Below are 24,605 nucleotides of genomic sequence, written 5' to 3'. Positions count from 1 at the left end.
AAACAGATGTGCACTAAGCATGGCCTCACTGACGGCTGTAATCAGTGTGAGAGGCTTTAACCCCAGTATATAGAGACACTGGGAGCTGTGTGAGAGGCTTAACCCCAGTATATAGAGACACTGGGAGCTGTGTGAGAGGCTTAACCCCAGTATATAGAGACACTGGGAGCTGCTCGTGCCACAGCTGAGAATCTACAGGTTGTTGTTCCCTGTCAGACAGCCCATCACCCCCCTATTTCCCTTCTGTGGGCATGGAATAAAAGTGGGCGGATAATAAGAGGGTGGGCGGGCCACGCATAGAGGAAGGCGGTGCCTGGGTACGAGGGTGTGGCTCCTAGGTTACGATCCAAGTTTGGTATGTAGTGGGCGGGGTTTATGGGAGGAGTCGGGCAGCTTGTGGTGGTTGGAAGTTGCAGGGCGGAGAGTGGGGGCTCGGGCGGAAGAAGAGAGGTTTTGTGCATAGAGCTGCTCGGGCCGGATGATGCTCTTGGAGCTGGGAGACTTACTGCTTACCGGTGAGTGTGAGACTGTGAGGTGTCAGTGTGGGGTAGAGTTAGACTTGCTCGGGGAGCTGCTATATAAACTTACGGGGAGGGGGCAGGGGTAAAGCTGCGGCGCTGATTCCGAGTAGTTATGGCAGGAGAGAGTGAAAAAACTTTGGCTAATAGAGCATGATGGGACGAGAAATCTAAGGCAACGCAGGGGTGGGGCAAAGGCCAGATGTAGAAGTTTTATCTGTCTGATCAGCTGATTGGAGTAATCCACCTGTCCAGCCTTCAGTTTACTCTCACTCGTTCTACCTTGCTGCCTGACTCGTCTCTGCTCTGGGAGTTCTAAAGCTCCTTAGCCTACAATGTCTCCTCATCTGTTGCAGAACTACAACTCCCAGCATGCATCAGTTCAAGGCTGTCAGGATACTTGGGGCTGTATCTGAACTAAAGCAGAAGGGTCACACATTGGACATTTATATCATCAGGACTAGGGGTCCAGGTTATAATCCTGCAGCGGGTCTGGTACCTGTGGGTTACCCGCAAAAACCTGCAGTACCCTATGGGTTGCTGGTAGAAGTTCCGGGTGTAGACGCGGGTTGGGCTGCGGATCTTCTCAATATAGATTTTTAAGGCTTTTTTCTGATCACGCCTACTTCCGATGATGTCACCGGTTTACAATGACAGCACTTCCTGATTCTTGATGGTCAGCAGGTCCGGGTTGCGGATAAGGTACTTGTGGGTAGGGTCGGGTAGCGGGTCTAAGCGGGTAAGAATGCGGGTTGCGGGTCCGGGCTGCAGATAGCAGGTTGCGGGTACGGGTTCCAAAAAATAGTCCTGAGCAGGACTCTAGTCCAGGTAACAATGGCACCAGTGTTGGTCTGGATAATGAGTTCTAATCCTACTTTACAGCAGCCCTGTCCAACCTGTGTTCCTGCTGCTAAATTCAAACTTCTGGCAGTCCTTTAGTGACACTGGCCCTTCATTCAAGAGCAGCTGACGGGTCACAGAGTGAATGGTTGCTATGGGTTACTTAACTAAATGCAAATTTGCATCTTTGTTATTAGATGAGGTTCAGAATGTGCGTGTAGGTGTAGGAAGAAATCATGAGAATGTTGCAGCTTGACGATATAGTGGCACTGCTGAAAAGACTGACTGCAATAATTGATCAGTGACACTTTGGGGGTGTTAGTGCTGGGTGCCGTCTGCTGAAAAGACTGACTGCAATAATTGATCAGTGACACTTTGGGGGTGTTAGTGCTGGGTGCCGTCTGTGTGTTTATAGAAGTTACCTCGGCGTTCCATGACCTGTATAAAAACACTCTACTTTGGGCCTCGTGTTTTTCTATGGTCATGAAACTCCTCCGTAACTTATAATATCCTTATATTTTACAATAGGGGGTACTTTATTCACTAAAACGGTAAGTTCTGATGTCATCAGTTATAAACGGTGAGTAATGATGTCATTTCTGTCACATGACTCACTGAAGCTTGTGTTCGGCCTCGTGTTTTTATATGGTCTTGAAACTCCTCGGTAACTTATAATATCCTTATATTTTACAAGAGGGGGTACTTTATTCACTATATAAATAACAGAACCTGCACACACACAATGATTGTTCATATAGAAAAAACACTTGGGTATAACTTTCAGTAGAATTTAAGGCAGAAATGCAATTCCATGTACAGAATCTTGGGTCCCCCATAGGGGCAGATAGAGAAGGCCAGGTTAGACTCACAGCCAGTGCCTACTGGGACAGAGGACTTATGTGGGTCATCATCTTATGTATGTGTGATATATATTATCCCTGGGATTTGTGGCATTTGGGCCCAAGTAACTTTTCCATATGATTGACAATTAAGATGCCAATCAGAGACAGGCCAACTATTAAGACAGGGAGACGGGCTAATTGACATGGGCCCAGGAACGAAATACCCTCCTGCAGCAGAAATACCTGGGGCAGATACAAACAGATGTGCAATTATTAGAACACCTACCAATAACATTCACAGCGGATACACATTTTTACCAATAACAGGTTACCATGGAAATGCTTATTAAACATCTTGGCTGGAAGTGCTTGTTTCATCCCTGAATATTCTCTGTATGAGCTGGTAATCTGCATAAACAATGTGCACAGAATAAATAGAACGGCAAACACTCATGCAAGGGAATGGGGATTATGGCCCAGTCTTGGTGCACTGGGGGTTCATGGGGTAGTTCATGGGGTAGTTCATGGGGTAGTACATGGGGTAAGACCTTAACCAGTGAAGCAGTGTGTGTGTGTAAATCTATTCAATATTCTATTCTATACCTGACATGGGGGCATGTGGCGTTGCAAGTAGCACCATGGGTAGAAAATGGGCAGAACTGCTGTAGCAATTGTTGCGCATAGCAGTGTGCAGAAAATGGCAATGAATAAAGAATAAGGAGGCGACTGTTATTCCACAGACAGTTTGGAAGGGGGGGAGGCTGATGTTTAATCTCACAGTTGGTACAGTCCTGTTACATGAGGCCTGCAAGCTATGGTTGCAATCTGCCTTCTCTCCCACTTGTTGTTCTTGCTACGCTCTGATATGCAGCAGTCACATTCTCCTCTGCCGCTGCCGATAGTCACGAACAGTAATGAATCTCACAACAGAGAATCATATGAGTTTCTCCCCATCCAAATTAAATTACAGGCTAGGTATTTTTCTAACTGAGGAAAGGTCATGCCCATCTGAATATTAACCCTTACAGTTTCTCCCCATGGGAAAGTGTATCCCACAAACAGACGAATATCTGCCTGAGGAGGTGCAGGTTAACAAGCCCACATTAAAGATAAGGGAAAATATAATATTTTTTTTAAAAGCCCCCTGAAGCACTCATTTTACTGGGATGGAGCAGCTGGTGCGAGTGGCCATGTTGGTGCACATGTATGTACATAATGAGCAAGTGTCTTACTCACTTGTTATGAATTTGCATGTGACGTATATCAGTCAATGCATCCCCTATTCTCTGTCACATGTTCTTAATGAGCGAATTGAGGCACTCGCTTACTATGCATGTGGCCCAAAATGGCCGCTCACACTTGTGCAGAGGGCCAGAGCGCCTAATAGAAACTTTTCTTAGAAAAATTTGAGGTAAACTTTAATTGCCTATCTACTTGTAATTCCTATTGAAAAGGACATTTTTCACAGTGTTGATGGGAATCACCGCGACTCATTCTAAATAACAAGGCATCTTTATCCGTAGATTAAGAATCACTGTTGTAGGGGGCACCTTTATTAGTCCTGTTTGACAACCCACCATGTCGTCAAAGAAATATAGTGCATGCGAGTCCAGTTGAATGATTCAGGCATTAGGTACAAATGCATTGCATATAAAATGAAGAGCTAGTCGAGTTTTGAATGTTATTGGTAATATACCTTCATTTGTAGGCCTAATCTGCTTTAGGAGCAGTGCTGAGATATATAAAAGTATCCTGCAAATAATGTTTAATGTAGGTGTACACACTACTATAGCAAGTAACAAGCAGATCCATCTGTAGGGTGGTGTGCAGCCAGAAGTCCCACTATGTTAATAGAATTAAACCAAAATAACTGCTTTACATTATTCTAATATAAACACTGACCTTTTAGAAAAGTACTTAGTGCCCCAGTCACATTTGTATCTCTGCGAACAATATCCTTTTGATTAACTAGTTTTTTGGATCACTGTTAGCAAAGCAAACAAACCCTTAAATAAGCTGATCACGAAACTGCTTTCATTTATTTACACAGGTATGTTGTGTAGGTGTGCCTTGTTGATACACACAAACAAAACACCTAATGTGAGCAAATGTAGCTTTATTAGGGGACTGTAATAAAAGTATTTCGTAACATGCTCGCCATTGGAAAGAATAATGTACTTTATTTAGTTTGTACTGATACTACGGCACATTTACTATGGGTCGAATATCGAGGGTTAATTACGGTAACCCTCGATATTCGACCATCGAAGTCGAAGGATTTACCGCAATTCGTTTGATCGAACGATCAAACTATTCGAAGGATTTTAATCCAGTGATGAAACTATTTTCCTTTGATCAGAAATTACTTAGAAAGCCTATGGGGAGGTGGTCGAAGTTTTTTTTTAAAGAGACAGTACTTCGACTATCGAATGGTCGAATAGTCAAACGATTTTTAGTTCCAATCGTTCGGTTCTAAGTCGTAGTCGAAGGTCGAAGTAGCCAAAAAAAATACTTCGAAATTCGAAGTACCGTATTTTTCCTTCTAATCCTTCACTCGAGCTAAGTAAATGTGCCCCTAGATGAATGCAATAAGACCTCTTATTGTTTTTAATTTTTGCTCCAAAAATTATACCACCTGTAAGCAGGTCTTAAAAAGATACTTTTTGCAGTGTAATATGTCTAATGCCCACATATGTTTTTTTTTTTCAGATAGGCTGACTCCAATATGGGCAGAACCACATATAAACTTGTAATAAGAGTTGCATATATTTTATCCTTACTGGCCTCTTACAGGCTAACTTGTACTTTCTTGTAATCCAATGATAACAAAAGGCTTTCTGTGTTCTTGAATTTATGGTCGACATGTTCTCGTAAGGAATTTGGGGACATTGAATGTGTGTGGGGGGGGGACTGGAACTAAATTGATCTCAAATGGTACCTGTGTCTCCAACACACTTAAACACCGGGCCATGTTCAGTTAGATGAGAAAATATTTCATGGTTTGTAATATGAAAACTCAACTGGGGAAATTTGGAACTGAATGTTCTCATTAAGTAAACACTAAGCCCCTCATGCCTGAATTTGAGAGAGGTGAGGGGTTTTGTTTTTGGTTACAGTGATCAGTGCAGAACAATGACCGTGAAAGAATTTTCCCTTACCAACTCCCTTGATTCTGTGGTGAATGCAGTTAATTAAGGTAAACCCGCTGTATAATGAAGTCATCCTTGTTTGTAAATCTGAGACACAGGCAACAACTGAGAGGGGGGGGGAGCGAAGGAAGGGCTCCTTTATTGAACTTTTTTTACCACTGGTGATTCACCAGTTTGAAGGTGTCACCCACAAGGCGATTAAACACATTCAGCAAAATGTAGCACTTACCATCACCCTTAAGCCAGCGCTGCGCAATATGTTGGCGGTCTTTAAATACATGTTGTTAATAATAATTACAATAATAATAAGTGAATGGGAAAGGCACTGCCTATGATCCACATGCTTGTGATTCTGTATTTATACAGGTATGGGATCCGTTATCCAGAAAGCTCCAAACAGTGCCGGACCAAGCTGACTGGGCGCCCTAGGTGACCCAGCCGGCCCTCTGCGCTCCCCTCTGTGCTCGCGTGCACGCTCCTCTCCGTGCGTGCACCCCCCCCATCCAGCGTGCGCACACATGCACAGAGCGACGGAGGGGAGAGGAAAAACCAAAGAGATGAGCTCGGCAAGGGAGAGGGAGGGCAGGGGAGAGAGAGGGGAAAAAGCCGGAGGGGAGGGGGAGCGCGAACATGGACTAGGGGTAGGCAGAAGACTGGTACCTGCCCAGCGCCCCCTTTCGTTGCGCCCTAGGCAGGTGCCTCTTCTGCCTACCCCTAGTTCCGGCCCTGGCTCCAAATTACGAAATACACTCCATTTTACACAAAAAAATCCACATTTTTTAAAAATTATTTTCTTTTTCTCTCTAATAATAAAACAGTACCTTGTACTTGGTCCAAACTAAGATATGATTAATCTTTATTGGAAGCAAAACCAGTCTTTTGAATTTATTTCGGGGTCCATTTATTAAACCTCAATTTTTTCTGTTTGAGGAGAAAACTCAAATTTTTAAAGGAAACAAAAAGACTTTTATTATACCTAGACTTACAGTCTAGAAAATCAAAGTCTAAGATGGAAGGTCCCTCCACTGGGGACTTTAAAAAATTGGAATTCTGTGCACATAAATTTTGAAAATGAAACGTTTTGGGGCTAAACTTATAGATAACTGCAGGGTGTGGTCATTTTGTTGAACAAACGGGGTATATATATATAAAGGTGTGGAAGTGCAAACAGCAAGCGGCTGTCAAACAGAAGTAGGCACAGTTTTAGGCGTCGTTGGTTTCCTAACAGGTACAAAACAAGGAGCTGCTAGGAACATCAGCCTTTTAGTACTAATTGCATTTTAATAATAACTGTTATTAACATTGTCTATGATAATATTCAAAAACAATAACAAATGAAGACCAATCGAAAAGTTGGTATCTTCTGTATACAGTATATCATGTAGCCTCTCTGTGACATCTGACTAAGGCTATTGCCCAAGACATGTAGTGTGTTACCCAATAAAAGAAGTTGTGTAATTTATGCAGTGCTGTCTGCTCTTGGCATGACAGTAGAGCAGTGGCGATGAGTCAGGGGGCACAGGTTGTTCATTTTTATTGTACAGAGGGTTTATAAAAGCCGAATTTCAAGAGGCGCCGTATGAGCGAGGTTTGCTGAGTTGGCACTACTACATGAAATGCAAAACTGCTTTTATTGGGGTGCTTATAAAGAAAGTGTGCATATGGGGGCAGTGTATGGGGTCATTTATTCACCAGGCTCAGTGTGCATAGTTCCATTTTAAGATGCAAATTGACATGTTTTTATTTTTTACCCACAATGCAGATTGTTCTGCAACAGGTGTGCCCTGGTCTATCAGAAATGACCTATTTTACCTCAGTATGTAGGTTCTGATAAAGCAGCCTGCCACTTCACCTCCGTGTCACTAAACACTACATTATTGTGCATTTGTATATCTGCCGGGCGCTATTGACCCCAACACTCCCAGCAGCACTAGGATGCTTGCAAACAAAGACTGTACAAACTGAGCAGCACAGCAGAACCTTTGTTTGTCTCATCCAAATGGATATGAAGGTATTTAACTCTTTAGATGCTGCTCAGCCATCCAAAGAAAATGGGACCCAGTACCCTTTAACACAAGTAAATCAATACAGATGTTTGATTGATGGCCCAGTTACATGCTTTGCGTACCATGTGGGGATTAATGGGTTATTATACACTGTTGCCTTTATTGCTGTATTTTATGTTGATACTGTATAAATATTTTATTTTTCATGGAAATGACCTTTTGAAATAGTTTTCTCTCGTTACTTGATATCTCAGCAGCAGTACATCTGATCTGTAGTAAGTCATACATATCCGAATTAAAATTTGTCCTGATATCTATCTGGGCAAGGGCTGTATCAGTGAGTCTCCAAATGCCCCATTATAATCAGCCAGATTTGGACATAGCACACGAGTTGCCAAACTAGGAAAAGATCCGCTTGTTTGTTATTTTGGCAGTGCTTCTACCAGGCAGAGTAAAGTCCTGTCTTTTTGCAGATTTCTTATCTCTCCCTCTCAAAAAAACATGTTTAAGGGTGATCACGCGCTAATTTACTGGATTCTGAGTGATTAGTCACCCAGCGACAAATTGCCTCTTCTTCGGGTGACTAATCTCCCCGAAAATATGCTAGAATATAAATTGCCGGCAGGATGGCACTCAGAGCGATTAGTTTTCCGAAGTTGCCTCACGAGGAACCTTTGGCAACTTCGGAAAAGGAAGCACTCCGAGTGCCATCCCGCTGGTGAATTTACATTCTAGCCGGCAGGAAGGCTTTTCGGGGAGATTAGTCTTTTAGAATTTTAGCGTGTGTCACCACCCTAAAGGAAAAGTTAAGCTAGACATAAACACTTATGTCTGCAGCTTTTTTGTAGGTTGCAAAATGAGTGGATCTTTGTCCAATTAACTTCTAGTGCAATTCAAACTCATACTGTAGTCTATGCAGATCCATCAACTCGCCAATTCTACCCTTGTCTGTTTTCTGATTTTCTAACCCTGGACAGTTTTCTACCAGGGTTTCAGCAGTGTTTCTTCTCCTTTAAAAACTGTTTCAGATTGAAGGTTGAAAGTACCTGGAATTTAAAACTATAGTGTGCCACTTTTAGTGGTTTGTGCATATCTAGAGTTATAATCATATATCTGGGAAATGTGACAAAATTGTTGGCAGTGGGTGTTTCAGAATAAAGCATTTCCGGTGTTTGAGTTGTAATTTGTACTTTTAACCCACTGAAGCTTTAAACATATAATCCAAATAATCCACATTTTTTAAAAATGATTTCCTTTTTCTCTGTAGTAATAAAAAAACAGTAGCTTGTACTTGATCCCAACTAAGATATAATTAATCCTTATTGGAAGCAAAACCAACCTATTGGGTTTATTTAATGTTTAAATTGATTTCTAGTAGACTAAAGGCATGAAGACCAAATTACGGAAAGATCCGTTATCCGGAAAACCCCAGGTCCCGAGCATTCTGGATAACAGGTCCCATACCTGTACTGTATATAACATTATACGTTCAGGGAGAAATGGGATCATTTCTTTGGATGCAGAAAAGGGTTGAGACTCACTATACACCCCAGAAAAGCACGGTAAACTTCAAATTCTTTGTTTCCTTTGTTTCTAAAGGTCACATATTTGGGATGCAGAGAGAAGAGTATTTTTTTGCTGAATCTGCTGAGTGGAATAAGTACATGATGTAATCTTAGTTCTTAGACACATTAGAGACATTGGCAGCTTGTGCTACAGCAGCTCTAGAGGGCTCATTTGTGGACGCAGTTGCAAATGTACGTGAATTAACACAGTTTATAGGTACTTGCTCCCGTACATGCTCCTTGCACTTGTGTGTACTTGCCCTTTATGCAAGGGAGCCCTGGAATTACCAGCCTGTTTGTAGTGGTAGCAAATGCAAGCGGCAACTTGTGTATGATTTCTGGAAGTGTGCAAGGTAATTAGCCTGTGTTTCTGCGCATTGTGCCCAATTGCTGCTGACTGAGCCCAGTTGCACTGATTCTGGAGTTATGGAAAAACATACTGTATGGTGGTTTGCATCAGAAAAGTGTATTTAGCACCATTTACTGTCTTACAAATAAGTCTTTAGGTCTGTGTACTGTATAAAAAAGAGGGTGTATTATGATTGGCTATTGTCGAGACCAATCAGGGGACAGTATAAAACACTTCTTATGCATTTAGCTTGTTACATGGTTCACCTTAGTTTTTCATTTGGGGGGTTCTTCATATATTTAGATGTTCTTTCTAGATCAGGACTGTCCCAGCTGGAGACCCATGGGGTAGTTGTGTACACCCAAAGGGGTTTTTTTTTTTTTAGTAGAGATTTGTCTTTTGTCACACTTTCATTTTACCGCGACTGTCATAGATTTAGGGCCACTCTCACGCCAATACAGGAGAATATCATGCTTGGAAACAGTGATTTGACCCTGATAATCTGGATATTGAATATACAGGCCAATGCATAATAATGCTTTGAATTCTAAACTGTATTGGGCAGGGCCCTCTTTACCTCTCATATTGGTCAATACAGGTATGGGACCTGTTATCCAGAATGCTCGGAACCTGGGGTTTTCTGGATAACGGATCTTTTCATAATTTGGCTCTTCATACCTTGCGTATACTAATAAATCATTTAAACATTAAATAAACCCAATAGGATTGTTTTGTCTCCAATAAGGATTAATTATATCTTAGTTTGCATCAAATACAATGTACTGTTTTATTATTACAGAGTAAAAGGAAATACATTTTAAATATGTTAATTATTTGGATAAAATGGGAGATGTCCTTTCCGTAATTCAGAGCTTTCTGGATTACGGGTTTCAAGATAACAAATCCCATACCTGTATAGGCATATGTGAACACACTTATATTGTATAGCACTCTGTAATATTTTGGTGCCAGTTCCTCTTAGAGCTGCCACCTTTTCTTTCTGAAGACTCCAGCAGGGGTGCTGTGATGTCACAGGATGGGACTGCTGTCATCAAGGGTGGTGCAAGTGACATCGTAAGTGGATCAATGGGAGTCCTGGATTTCATTCTTTGGAAAAACAGGCAGGCAGTTTTGACATGGACAGCCCCTCCGAAAACCGGACTGTCCGGGTGAAGAGTTGTTAACCCAGTTCCTCTGCTTCGCTAGTAATGATAACTGCCCCATTACATGCAAAAAGTGTGTATCAACTACAGCTTCCATATACTCCTGATGTTGATATATTTGTAGTCTCCATTAAACGACTAGATGAATTAAAGAGAAACTGACACCAGAAATTAAACTCTTTTTTTTATATCTATCATAATATTGCCTTTGAAAGCAACTTATAACTTTGCCATAAAGTATTTGCACAATGCTTTTACATTACCTGTCTGATGCCCCCTGTTCCTGTATGAGGAGGCTGCCATATTTGTGCAGCAGTAGTCCGATAGCATTAGAATCTTTAACTGTGTCAGTATCACTTTAAGGCAGGGTTCTATGCTTTTGTTGCTGCTTTCTATCGTAGAAACTAGGGATGCACCGAATCCAGGATTCGGTTTGGGATTCGGGCTTTTTCAGCAGGATTCGGATTCGGCCAAATCCTTCTGTCTGGCCGTACCAAATCTGAATCCTAATCTGCAAATTAGGGGCGGAGAGGGAAATCGGGTGACTTTTTGTCACAAAACAAGGAAGTAAAAAGTGTTTTCCCTTTCCCAACCCTAATTTACATATGCAAATTTGGATTCGGTTCAGTATTCGGCTGAATCTTTCTAGAAGGATTCAGGGGTTCGGCCGAATCCAAAATAGTGGACTCGGTGCATCCCTAGTAGAAACACACATTTGAATTGTCGTAGAATCACAAATATGGCAATACCCAGATACAAATCGTAGTAAGCACCCCTAAGCACTTATAGGGCCCTAACCAGCATCTCTGCAAGACGACTAGAGCATCAAGTCATTCTAGAATACCCTATTGTTTTCCAAAGTAATTGTGTGAAAAATCCTGTATCTTTGCTCATACATTTAATAAAATAGATTTGTCACATTCTGTATTTTTGAAGCATTCCATCAGTCTGCCTATAGATAACCACTGTATTAACAATGATCATGGAAGGAAGTCCTTATTGCGCAGCAATGATAAGATCCACATTAAAATAAATGGCATCATATGCTGTAATTGCATTTATAAACTCGCTCTTCCCTTCATCTACATCAGATTATCCTTTCAATACCCTGAGCTAGAATAAAGGTATAAATCATCCGCTCTCTCTCTCTATACATGGCAGTGTTTTCAGCAGCAATTCCAATTTACAGGACAGTTTGGCTCATAACAGCTGCCTTTAAAAGTAGAAGTACTCAGTAGAATTTGCTTTCCCATTCTTCAGGGTTTCATTTTCTATTATTTGCCTAAGGGAAAAAAATTGTCTGGGAATTTAAAGGGGTAATCCACCTTAAAATTAACTTCCAGAATGGTGTAGGCAGCAGTGGTCTAAGCCAATTTGCAGTTAGTGTCTATGTTTTGTGATTGTGTGTGTTTTTTTTTTAAATATTTACATTCTTGGTTCTACAGCTCTTAGGCTTGGAGAAACTGGTTTCTCGGTCTTAAAATACTTTAGCAATTAGGTATCTGTTTGAAAGTCAGAATGGAAGATCAATAGAGGAGGGCCTGAAAAGAAACATAAGCAAATATAAATAAAGATGATCCCTTGCAGTTTTTTTTAAATTTGGTTGCTGGGAAAAATGGCTTACCGGCAACCAGATAGTATTTTTAGTTGCAGGCTGGAGCAATAATGATTTTAAAAAATGCAGAATAGATAATGAACACCAGATCAAACGTTATAATTGTAAATAAATAATGCAAAGCTAAGCACCTAGGCAACATAACAACATATAATTGAATACAGTTTGTATCTGTCAAAGTCAGTCTAGGCAGTTTATTAATAAGAAAAGGTTAAAGGTCCCTTTTTTTGAGCAGTTGCTCGTTTTTGAAAAGTTCAAGTGTGAGTGCAGAAGTGGCAGACACACCACAAAATGCTGTAAAAAAAAAAATATGATTTTTGTCCATGCTTTGTCATGTCTGCAAACTGCACACTGTTTATTGCCAGGAAATGTACCAAGAAAATGTGGTTTTTGCTTCATTTACCCAACAACTGAAAAGAACTGTTTATTTGATGCCCTCCTCTAATTGCATCTTGGTGCAGTCTTCCATAGGAAAAACCTTATTTTTCAAGTCAATTCTTCTGTGTTCGATCTGGCGGGAAGGGGCAATGTATGAAAACAATTAGTTTTGAAAAAATGTTCCTGTACTTTTTTTTAAATGCAGGAAAACAATCATTACATTCCAACCTGATTTCTAAAGATTCTTGCAGTTACTGATGGTCTAAAGGTCCAGTTCACACAAACAACTTTATAGCCTGACAGGTTACAGCAGCATGAAAAAAAGGACATTACACAATGGGCAGAGTTCTGGGATCAGCAGTGAGAGAATCTGTAACTGTTGCTGAACTAAAACTCTCTGAGGATAATACAATTAATGGAGAACTAAACCCTACTGTTGAAAAACCTTTACCCCGGGCAAATGCCGCTAACGTTTTACTTACCCCTTGGTGCAGATTCAGGCATTGGAGTTCACGGGCGCCTTTTTCAGCCGCTTCGGTAAACTTCGGAATAAGACTGGCGCTTTCGTGAGTTTCGGCGCATGCGCAGTTGTCGCGACACAGAAAATTGCTCCAACTGCACATGCGCCACCACGCTGGTCTCATTCCAAAGATTTCCGAAGGGAAGAGGATACGGCCTGTGAACGTTAGGGGCATTTGCTTGGGGTAACACTTAGGCTGGGGGGGAGGAGGGAGGGTAGTCTATATAGGGTAGGGGGTAGGGTTTTTTTTAACATTATGGTTGAATTTTTTTTTTAAAGGTGCTCCTGGTCTAGTCACCCATAGCAACCAGCCAACAGAACACCTGAAATCGAATTGCTGATTGGACACTATGGGCAACATCACTGGTGATGTTTTTCTCCAACGTTAATAAATATGCCCCACTGAGAGTCAAGGATAATTACATACCCAGTAAACAGATAATTAGTGATGGGCGAATTTGCGCCGTTTCGCTTTGCCGAAAAATTCGCGAAACGGCGCCGGCATTTTTGACGCGAATTATACACGGACGTTTTGCGAATTTATTCGCTGGCGGCGAATCGCGCAAATTCACCGCGAATTTGCGCCTGGCGAATAAATTCGCCCATCACTACAGATAATCCCCCTGCATAATGGACTTCTGCAATTATACTGGTATCTAATATCTAATTGTCTACCTTACAAGGACCATATTTATTAGCTTCATGTTTATTCTTTCAGCATCTGTTCACTAGTGTTCAGTTTACCCTAGCAACCAGACAGTAATTTGAATAATATGTGTAAGTTTGCAGGGCTAAGCTTCTAAAGCACCCTGCTTGCACTCAAGGTAGCACTTTCTAAAAAGTCATCCCTTAAAGAAATGTCTTCTTGTGACTTTCAGATACCATAACCATAGTCTAAGTGCTTTTTCCACATATCGTTCATTGTATAAAGTACAGGAGAAAATAGATTATTTGCTTAAAATGGGAAATGGCCTTCTTGTAATTCAGAGCTTTGTGGATATCTGGTTTCCAGATAAGAAATTCCATACATATACTATATGTTCGGGGTCATGTTACCTTTTATTATATTATATAAATAAATGTTTTATTTGAACTTTTGAGCAGTGTTGGCATCATACAAATCTCTGGGAAGGTTGTATGTAGCCTTTGGCCTCCAGTTGGACAGCCCTCCTTCTACGTCTGTTGTAGCAAATTGTATTGCAGTTTTACTGTTTTATTATTAGAGAAAATAGGTATGCTTAAAATGGGGAGTGACCGTCTTTTAATTGGGGATATCTGGGTTCCAGATAAGAAATCCAATATGTATACTATAGTTATGTGCGGGGTGAGAAAAGCTTGACCCGCATATGCCTCATCTGACTTCCCCCTCCATTTATAGACCCATGCTGCCCTGCAGATGAGGTCACAAAAGGGGTGGGGCATGCGCGCGCCTTTAAAACAGGAAGTCGGAAGAAGAGTTGAGCCGAAGAGCTCAACCTGAACCCACCCATGACCCACAAAAGGTGCAGTGAGGTCGGCCGGTACCCACCCGATCCGTGGGTCCGGCAGGTATTGGTCCAGCCCACACATCATTACTATACTATATGTTTGGAGGTCATATTACTTTTTATAATATTATATAAATAAAAATAATATTATATAAATAAACATAAATGTAACTTACATTTTATAATATTATAAAAAATAAATGTGTCATTGCCTTCAGCCTCCAGTTGGACAGCTAATTTTATATGGAAGCACTCTGGTTGCTAAACTCAACCAAACCTCTCCTTTCCATGGTGCTCCCTGTGACTGTGTACACAAGATAGCCATTGACACCCAAAGTGAATGAATATACAGTAACTGTTAACATTCTGATGCCCTTAAAAATTGGATGGCCTTACAGTAGGTTTTCGAAATCAAATACCTGTGCTGCACCTCAGGGTGGCAAATGATAGACGACGTCAAGGGAAATGTCGCCTACGTATAATTGTATAGCTATGCCAATTTTCTTCTCATTTGCCGCAGATGCTGTATTATTCCTTATGTACAGTATATTATATACACTGGCATTCAGCTACACAAGGAAAAGAAACAATTTTCTTGTCTATCCAGAGAGTATTTTTCAGCCGACTCTATTTTAGCTGCAACCTTCCCTATTAGATAATTTCATTGATAGAACAACTTTGCCTGAAAAACAGACTGTTTATTATAATGCGCTGTGATAATGTAGCTAGTCCTGCTCGCATGAACTCAACGGAAGTGCAGCTATTTATATGTAAGTGCCTCCGATTCACCCGTTCTCAGCCTCGCTGGCTCTATAATAAAGGTAGATGACTTTACTGAAGTTGTCTTGTGCAGTCTAAGCTTCTCTCTCAACCAGCTTTTCTTCCTTTTTTTTCCATTTTATTCATTAAAGGCAGCTGCGTAATTTCAAGTTTAAAAAGAACACATTCAATTTTTGTAAGTAAATATAAAAAACACATTTTTAGTGAGTTTACAAGCTCCAAAAAAAAATGAGAGCTTAAAGGTATCCTGTCATCAGAAAACATGTTTTTTTCAAAACACATCAGTTAATAGTGCTACTCCAGCAGAATTCTGCACTGAAATCCATTTCTCAAAAGATTTTCAACAGATTTTTTTATATTCAATTTTGAAATCTGACATTGGGCTAGACATTTTGTCCATTTCCCAGCTGCCCCTGGTCATGTGACTTGTGCCTGCACTTTAGGAGAAAAATGCTTTCTGGCAGGCTGCTGTTTTTCCTTCTCAATGTAACTGAAGGAGTCTCAGTGGGACATGGGTTTTTACTATTGAGTGTTGTTCTTAGATCTACCAGCCAGCTGTTATCTTGTGTTAGGGAGCTGTTATCAGGTTACCTTCCCGTTGTTCTTTTGTTTGGCTGCTGGGGGGAAAAGGGAAAGGGGTTGATATCACTCCAACTTGCAGTACAGCTGGGAAATTGACAATATGTCTAGCCTCATGTCAGATTTCAAAATTGAATATAAAAAAATCTGTTTGCTCTTTTGAGAAATGGATTTCAGTGCAGAATTCTGCTGGAGCAGCACTATTAACTGATTCATTTTGAATTTTTTTTTCCCATGACAGTATCTCTTTATGCCTGATTATAATTAGTCCCCCTTACAGAGCCCACTATTCCCACTTCCCAACCACACCACTGGGGACCCCATAAATGTGGCCATTTGCTGTACCATGTTTTGAAAAGGGGTTGGTGACAGTCATCTCATGCTGACTCGGGTCCTCTTCTTTGTGATCTCTGACACCAAACATTCAGAGTTGAACCCAGGTCCATTTCAGCTTCAACTGCACATGCTTTTGTCGTAAAATTGCAGAGGAGACGACCTGAAACAGTGCAAGTTGGTGCCCATTACCATCTGCTTTTCAGAACAAGGCACAATAGTGTTTTTGGGAGGGCTTTGTAGGGATTAGGGATGCATCGAATCCAGGATTTGGTTTGGGATTCAGGCTTTTTCAGCAGGATTCCGGACGGGAAGGGAAATCGCTTGACTTTTTGTCATAGAACAAGGAAGTAAAAAAAAAAGGATTCGGAGGTGTGGCCGAACCCAAAATAGTGGATTTGGTGCATCCCTAGTAGGGATCCCAATTGTTACTGAGGCTTTTGATCTTTAAAATCCATTATTATCCCACAGAGGCTGAGTGACACAAAGAATACATGATCTGGAGCTTTATCCTTTTAAGCTGGCCATAGATGTTGAGGTTTTTAAAAGATCCGATCATCATCTTGAGACCACGATTATCTCGGAACAATCGTACAATCTTACGAACTCTCCATCAACTAAAACAAAGGGGAGCTGCCTGCTTGGCCCTGCAAACATAGATAGATTGCATTGGGACTGACAAAGATTTTTTAACCTGGCCGATCAATTTGCTGACAGATGTTGGCCAAAAAATTGTAAGATGTTCAATTGTTCGAATCCCACTAACCGCACAATAATTTCGAAGGATTGGTCGGACTTTGCTAAAATCAGTCGTTCGGCAAGAGAAATCTTTCCGTCTATGGGGACCTTTAATGAGTAGCTCTACAGAGGCGGAGAATAGAAAGCTGGACACTAGGTTACTTGATATGACTTAAGGTGCCCATACACTGAGAGATCCGCTCGTTTGGCGGATCTCCCTCCGATATGCCCACCTTGAGGTGGGCAATATCGGGCTGATCCAATCGTGGGCCCTAGGGCCCAACGATCGGATCCTAACGATGCCTAAACGGGCGGTCGGATCGCGGGACCGCATCAACGAATAGATGCGGCCGCGATCCAACGGGATTTTTTGTCCCATCTGATCGAGATCTGGCCGACTTTCGGCCAGATCTCGATCGGTGAAGCCCGTCGGGGGGGCCCCATACACGGGCCAATAAGCTGCCGACACGGTCTGTCGGCAGCTTTTATCGGCCCGTGTATGGCCACCTTAAGACCCCAAAATGCACAAGCCCTTATTAAGTTAAACTGATAAAACACAATTGGTGGCGGCGCTTTGTGCTCCCATTCCACGAAGCAAAGTTTTGTATCTGTATCTCTGCAATATTTTATTGCATTTGGATAACCTGCTCCACATTTTTTCTTTCTTTATATTTGTTTTACTTTTTATTTTCTTTTGTTTTTCCTTCTGTTATGATTAATATTTGTGACAAAATCAACTATATAAAGAGTTAAAAAAAAGCCATTATTAGAGTATAACTAGAAAGTGGCCAGAAGAGTGGTCTGTGTGGAAAACACTTGATTGTTGGGATTTGTTTGTTGCCACTACAACATCAGCCGGTAACTGTACCTTTTGGGTACCCCTAGCCTATACAGTACATGCTCATTGACTTATTTCAGTGATACATAAAGAGTAGCAGTGTGTTTATTGGTGACTTTTTGCAGGAAAGATTTCACATACACATAGCTGTAGTGAGAGGCAGTTGTCCTGAATATTTTCTGAATTTATTCAACAACATGGAATGAAGTTCTGTGACTGCTAAATGGGAAGACCTTTAAAACTATGAATTATACCCTACTTCCAGAGAAAGAATCTGAGAAAGAATCTGGGGCGACAGCATATTGGCTTGAGTTCCACGTAATACCAAGGTACTTTATTGGGAAACGTCTACATACAACTGGCTTGCGTCACTTGACCTGATTGCCATCAAGTTACTTCATTCCCACAAACAAAAAGTTCTGCTGAAACTTGTGCAAGATTTGCCAATGTGGATGGTCCATATTGATGATTTGTGCACATTCTGTTGAGTGGACTCCTACAATGATGCTGGGAAAAGCTGCATTGTCCAAAAAAGTGCTGTTTCTCTGATATGTTTCCATGGGATACAGTGTTCTAACTGGAGTTTTCTGTTTAAAGCAGGCAGAGAGGCAGCGGTGGGAATGGCCAGAGCTCTTTGTTTTGATTAGGAACCTGCCAGACTCTAAGTGGGAGCTGTAATGTCCCTGAACTGAAGGCCAGATTTCTTGGTGGTGAGTGTCTAAGCAATTCTCTTCTCTCTTCTTCTGTTTCCTTCCTTGCTCTCTATAACAAATGTGAAATATTATTCTTTCATTATTTCCCTCCAATATTTGTTTGGAAAACGATAAATAGCCTGGATCTGATGATCTGTACGGAGAGAGAACCCGACAGTGGGCATGAATGGGTAATAGCAACAGGCGAATGCACACTTTTTAAAAAATAAAAATAAAAAATTCGAATTTTTCAAGGAATGCACACTTTTATGCATTTTTTTCAAGAGTTGTATCGCTGTGAATTCCTAGGAGCCTGTGTCACACTCCCAAAGGTATAGGATAAAGTCAAATTGTTGGAATAAACAGCTTCAAAGCAGTATTTTCAAACTGCATGTGTTTTATTAGCAGTGCAACACACTACATGTTTCGGGTGAAACCCTTTTTCAAGTGTTTAAAGGAATGCTTTAAAGGAATACTGTCATGGGAAAAAAAAAATGTTTTCAAAATGTATAGTGCTGCTCCAGCAGAATTCTGCACTGAAATCCATTTCTCAAAAGAGCAAACAGATTTTTTTATATTCAATTATATTCAATAATAGGAATGGGACCTGTTATCCAGAATGCTCGAAACCTGGGGTTTTCTGGATAATGGATCTTTTCATAATTTGGATCTTCATACCTTAAGTCTACCAGAAAATCATGAAATTATGAAATAAACCCATCAGGCTGGTTTTGCTTCCAAAAAGGATACATTATATCTTAGTTTGGATCAAGTACAAAGTACTGTTTTATTATTACTGAGAAAAAAAAAATTAAAAATGTTTAAAACTATTTGGATAAAATGGAGTCTATGGGAGATGGCCTTTCAGTAATTTGGAACTTTCTGGATAACAGGTTTCCGAATAACAGATCCCATACCTGTAAGTGGCTGAGGGCAGGTTAAAACAATGCACGGAGAGCCCAGCCTGAAGGCCATGGGGGTGAGATTTGTGGTAACTGTTAATATCCTGCCCTGGGTACTGCAACCAGGGTGGAGTTTTTGGTGGATCAGGTAATGGGTATAAGTAAGAGTGGCTTAGGCAGACTGGGGGTGAATTTTGGGAGGTTATCACTTCATAACGCTTTATCTATGATAAACTAGAATGTGGGCATAGAACAGACTGTAAACCTACTGCATGAGAGAAGTTGGGCAGCTCCCTAATGGCTTATACATTAGCTAACATTTTAGGAGATAAATGAATCATTAGTTTCTATTGACTTTTTTTTCATCTTCAGATTTTCCAGTGAAACCCTTGAGCTGCAGCTTCCAGTATTATCAGAGTATTTTGTAACACATATTAACAATCCATTTTGGTTCATAATTCCCCTTTAATTAGCTAGAAAATAGGACTGCGATTCTCTCAATAACATGCTTTTAGTGTTTGCTCTAATTACAAGCTTCCATAAACATTTGTTAGCAAATAATGGCTCTTTGGCACGGGGACATATCTGTCGACTAATGAATCAAGAAAATGTTTTTAGAAGCAAAGCTGTTATAAAATACATGGAGATTTTCTGTTGAAGACAAAATGGTAACCTTGAGAAATATGGGAACATCTTTGTACAGGTATGGGACCTGTTATCCAGAATGATCGGGACCTGGGGTTTTCCGGATAACAGATCTTTCCGTAATTTGGGTCTTCATGCCTTAAGTCTACTAGAAATTCATTTAAACATTAAATAAACCCAATAGGCTGGTTTTGCCTCCAATAAGGATTAATTATATCTTAGTTGGGATCAAGTACAAGCTGCTGTTTTATTATTACAGAGAAAAAGGAAATAATTTTTAAAAATTTGGCTAAAAATGGAGTCTATGGGAGACAGCCACTCCGTAATTCGGAGCTTTCAGGATATCGGGTTTCCGGATAAGGGATCCTATACCTGTAATATTAAAAAAAAATAGGAAACATAATATTATGTGCTGCTTATAGCTAGCTGGTGGAAAGTGTTTTCCTTGCCCACATCCACTCCTGTAACAAATATAGAGCCACCTTTACTAGGAAATTATTGGGGTAAAATATATTTTCTTCCTCTGTTAGCTGCAACCAATATATGGAACACGCAGGCATTCTGGTATCAGGCATGAGTTTCTGTGCACAGGAGTAGCTGAAAAACATTATATCACCGGGACGCCGGCACTCAGCTGTAAATGGATGTTGCCAAACAAATTATTGCACGGTCTGCTGCTTTCTAATTCCCGCTTCTCAGCCTTATCATGGTGATGATGAGCTTTTTTTCCCAGTGTTTCACTAAATAAATGTTTGTTTCCAGTGCTGCACTTCATAGAGCAGTAATGGGTCAAGATCACATTTTAATCCGTAGAAGGAAAAATGATTTTTATGAAACAATCTTATGTTATTTTATGTGTGTAAAGTCTTTATGAGCCAGAAATCTTTCTTTCAAGAACAAATAAATACATATTGGGACAACCTTGGGACAAACCTTATACCTGCAGAAATGATGTCTCCTTATTCCTTCCCTATAATGCATTAGGTTTACTTGTTAGGGCTGGTTCACTCACACAATCGCACAAGTGCCGTTGCCAGTACCAACCAATTGGCAATTAGTCTGCCACAGGTTACAAAATTAAAGCAAACACCTGATTGGCTGCTGTGGGCAACTACAATTAAACTCCTATATTTGAAAATCAGCCCCGCAATGCCAGCGAGTTGTTGTAGTAAGTATGGAAGCTGAACTAGCTTAAAATACACAAATACAGGTATGGAACCTCTTATCCAACAATTTCAGAATTACAGAAAGGCCACCTCCCATTGACTCCATTTTATCCAAATATTCTAAATTTTCAAAAATGATTTCCTTTTTCTGTGTACAGGTATAGGATCCCTTATCTGGAAACCCGATATCCAGAATGCTCCGAATTACGGAATGGCTGTCTCCCATAGACTCCATTTTATCCAAATAATCCAAATTTTTAAAATCCAAATTTTTCTCTGTAATAATAAAACCGTACCTTGTACTTGATCCCAACTAAGATATAATTAATCCTTATTGGAAGCAAAACCAGCCTATTGAGTTTGTTTAATGTTTACATGATTTTCTAGTAGACTTAAGGTGTGAAGATTCAAATTACAGAAAGAGCCGTTATCCAGAAAACCCCAGGTCCCGAGCATTCTGGATCACCGGTCCCATAAATGTATAAGTAAAAGATTTAATATTGGGTTGCTGTGTTGATACCCGAGCTATGCACTTATGTTCAATGTAAAAAAAAAAAAAATTGCTTTTACTTAAAATCTGTTTCGTCTGTTGTTTTATATTTTTTAAACTACAGGTATGGGATAAATTATCTGGAAACCTGTTATCCAGAAAGCTTCGAATTACAGAATGGCTGTCTCCCATGGACTTAATTTTATCCAAATAATCAAGATTTTTAAAAATGTTTTTCTTTTTCTCTGTAATAATAAAACAGTTCCTTGTACTTGATCCAAATTAAGTTATAATTAATCCTTATTGGAAGCATGTTGGGTTTATTTAATGTTTAAATGATTTTCTAGTAGACGTAAGGTTTGAAGATCCAAATTACGTAAAGAACCGTTATCTAGAAAACCACAGGTCCCAAGGATTCTGGATAACAGGTCCCATACTTGTTTATTGTACTGGGAAAGAGGAAAAGACCCAGATTAAACACCCCACCATACCTGTTTGCTGTAAAACACTGTGGAGGCAGGGTTGGGTGGAATTGTGCTGTTCTGTTTAAAGGAGAAGGAAAGTCAAAAAAGAAATAGCCTTCTAAACAAAGTCTCGTGGACAAAGAAATCACTGACCGTTTTTAAATATCTCTCTGTGGTATCATGTAGAAGCAGTTACGCTGTCTGAACACTGCAGGCTGTGAGTTGGGTGACGTCACTCTTTTTTCAGGCTCTTGCTCCCTGCTGCCCGAGGCAGCCTTGAGGCGCATTGGGTATAATTCAGTTCTTATGCGCATGTACTGGGGAGCTGCCTACGATGACGCGCATGCAAATCAATATTTGCGCATGTCATCATTGACCCTTCTGCCCACGCCCCCCAGTCAATCAGATTCTCAGCGTCAGGGAGCTAAGGAGAGACACGGGAACTATTTTTAATTACATTTGGGACTGCAAATAGTCGGCAACAAGCAAGCGCTTGCGGTGCGCAGCGAGTGGGGAATACATTTATATGCGGCAGGTTAAGGAAAGGTGAGGCACATATGCCATGATTATTACATCGCTTTTTTTTTCCGCGCATGCGCAGTAAGGTGAAAGAAGAATAGGAAACATGGCGCCTGCGTGTCTCATTTTACGAGCAGAAGAAGCAAATGGATTCTACATGATAGGATTAACATATGTGAGTTATAAACATAGCAATCTAGTAGGTCTTGGGGAGTAGATTACAGGGAAATAGGTATTAACTTTTGCCTTTCCTTCTCCTTTAATTTAGCAAATGCAAAAGTATCTGGTGTTGGTACTGTGTGTTTAAGGAAAATCAAATATGTAGTTTCCTTTATAGAGCTCCGTATCTTATAGAGTTGGAGGTACTGTGTTTGCTTTACTTTGTATCTAGGCCATAGCAGCTTAGAGACCTTAATATAAGTTTAGCTTGGCGTTAAGTTAAATTTTCCACTGGAAATATCCTGGTCAGTGGATTTCTAATAAAAGTGAAGTTGAAGAGTGCATTAAGGTTGTATTGCTATAACAAATCAGCTACTAGGCTGCCAGTTTTTCTTTTTTATCTTGTTTTTTTTTTTAAATATAAGAGAGAAAAGATAGCAGAATTGGAAGTAAGAACTCCCATTATGAAAATGTTAATAATGAAAATAATAATTTAAAGGGCTTCTACTGCATTTGTGTCTGCCAGCTGTTTGAGGATCAGGCATAAGTATAAGGTCAGGATAAGTAGCGCTTATCTTTCTTGGTAGTGACCCATGATGGGAGCAAAATTGCAAATTTGTTTGCCAGTTATACTCTTGATGCCATATCCATAAAGGACATGCGTTTTTATATTTTAGGCACCTTTAATAGCTATGTTTAAATACCGTGATTATATTTGTGTGTATTGATACTTTCTTTAATAAAATACTTTCATACCTGTCTCGCACTGGTCATCTAAAGGTGGCCATACACAGGGAGATCCACTCGTTTGGCAATGTCGCCAAACGAGCGGATTTCTCTCAGATATGCCCACATTGAGGTGGGTGATATCGTACTGATCCCTAGGGCCCAACGATCGGATCAGAATGGAGGCAATACGGGCAGTCAGACCCCGGGACCCCATCATGAAAAGATGCGGCCGTAATCCAACCGGATTTTTTACCCTGCCCGATCAACATCTGGTCGACTTTCAGGCAGATAACGTTCAAGGACGCCCAGTCGGATGGCCCCACACACAGGCCAATAAGCTGCCAACTCGGTCTGTCGGCAGCTTTTATCGGCCCATGTATGGGGGGCCTTAAAGAGATACTGACCTCAGTAAATAATCTTTTTTATTATCTATCATAACATTGTCTTTGAATGCTATTTATAATTATGCCATAATGACACTATTTCAAGTCCCCTCCCAACCAGAGGGTCCAGCCCTAAAACGTGGGAACCACTGATCAAGGTTAAAACTCTCCCTAGTGCCCATCAGATCAGCTTGCAGGAATATAGACAGACATTTTTTTGTTTTGGGGCAATTCAGGATGATGTTTAGTTACAGTGCCATTATGTTAGTATCTTTCTTTAAGTCAGGAGTTTGATTAAATACAAATTTCTCTTCCCACAAGTTCTTGAAGGCACTGTAAAAGCAGGAAATAAAACTTTGTTGTTATTTCAATTTGTAAAAATCAAAAGTCAAGACATTTCAGGGCATGCCCTTGATATTCCCTGACCAGGCCCAGTTACAAATGCCTCCCAATTTTACAGCAAGCCCACCCCCTTTTGTTTAACTACCTTTTGTTGAGGTATGTAGTTGATTGAAAGCATGTTTTACCTGTTACCTGAACTGACGTTGACCCATATCCACTAGTATAAGGTACATCGACAGATGATGAAGGAAAAAGAAGCCACAGCTCTTCTTCACTTTTGGATGTCTTGACCATTTGGGGTGACCGCCGTGTAAAAAGTTGACTGTGTATGAGCTCTTTACTACCTTTTCAGGCCAATCAGTTGGATAGCATACTTTGTCAGTCTGTGTATGGCTGGCCTTACTTCTCTGCCCA

The 24,605-nt window shown here is 40.6% G+C and overlaps 1 protein-coding gene across 7 annotated transcripts in view; it reads left to right on the top strand.

Moving 5' to 3' along the window:
• Positions 1-356: 356 nt before the first annotated feature.
• Positions 357-24,605, top strand: part of LOC108696171 (tetratricopeptide repeat protein 31) — a 73,399-nt gene continuing 49,150 nt past the window's right edge. For 4 of the 7 annotated variants that reach the window (XM_018225280.2, XM_018225282.2, XM_018225279.2 and 1 more), the window contains exons 1-2: positions 359-515; positions 18,298-18,410. The gene's annotated coding sequence lies outside the window, so the exon portion shown is untranslated. Of the gene's footprint in view, positions 516-18,297; positions 18,411-24,605 lie in introns of all 7 variants that reach the window. The other 3 variants (XM_018225281.2, XM_018225277.2, XM_018225278.2) reach the window with 3 other exon arrangements.

This window comes from Xenopus laevis, chromosome 7L, assembly GCF_017654675.1.
Source record: "Xenopus laevis strain J_2021 chromosome 7L, Xenopus_laevis_v10.1, whole genome shotgun sequence".
Classification (NCBI taxonomy): domain Eukaryota; kingdom Metazoa; phylum Chordata; class Amphibia; order Anura; family Pipidae; genus Xenopus; species Xenopus laevis.
Note: the sequence above shows the minus strand (reverse complement) of the source record. Positions and strands in the feature narration are given on the sequence as shown.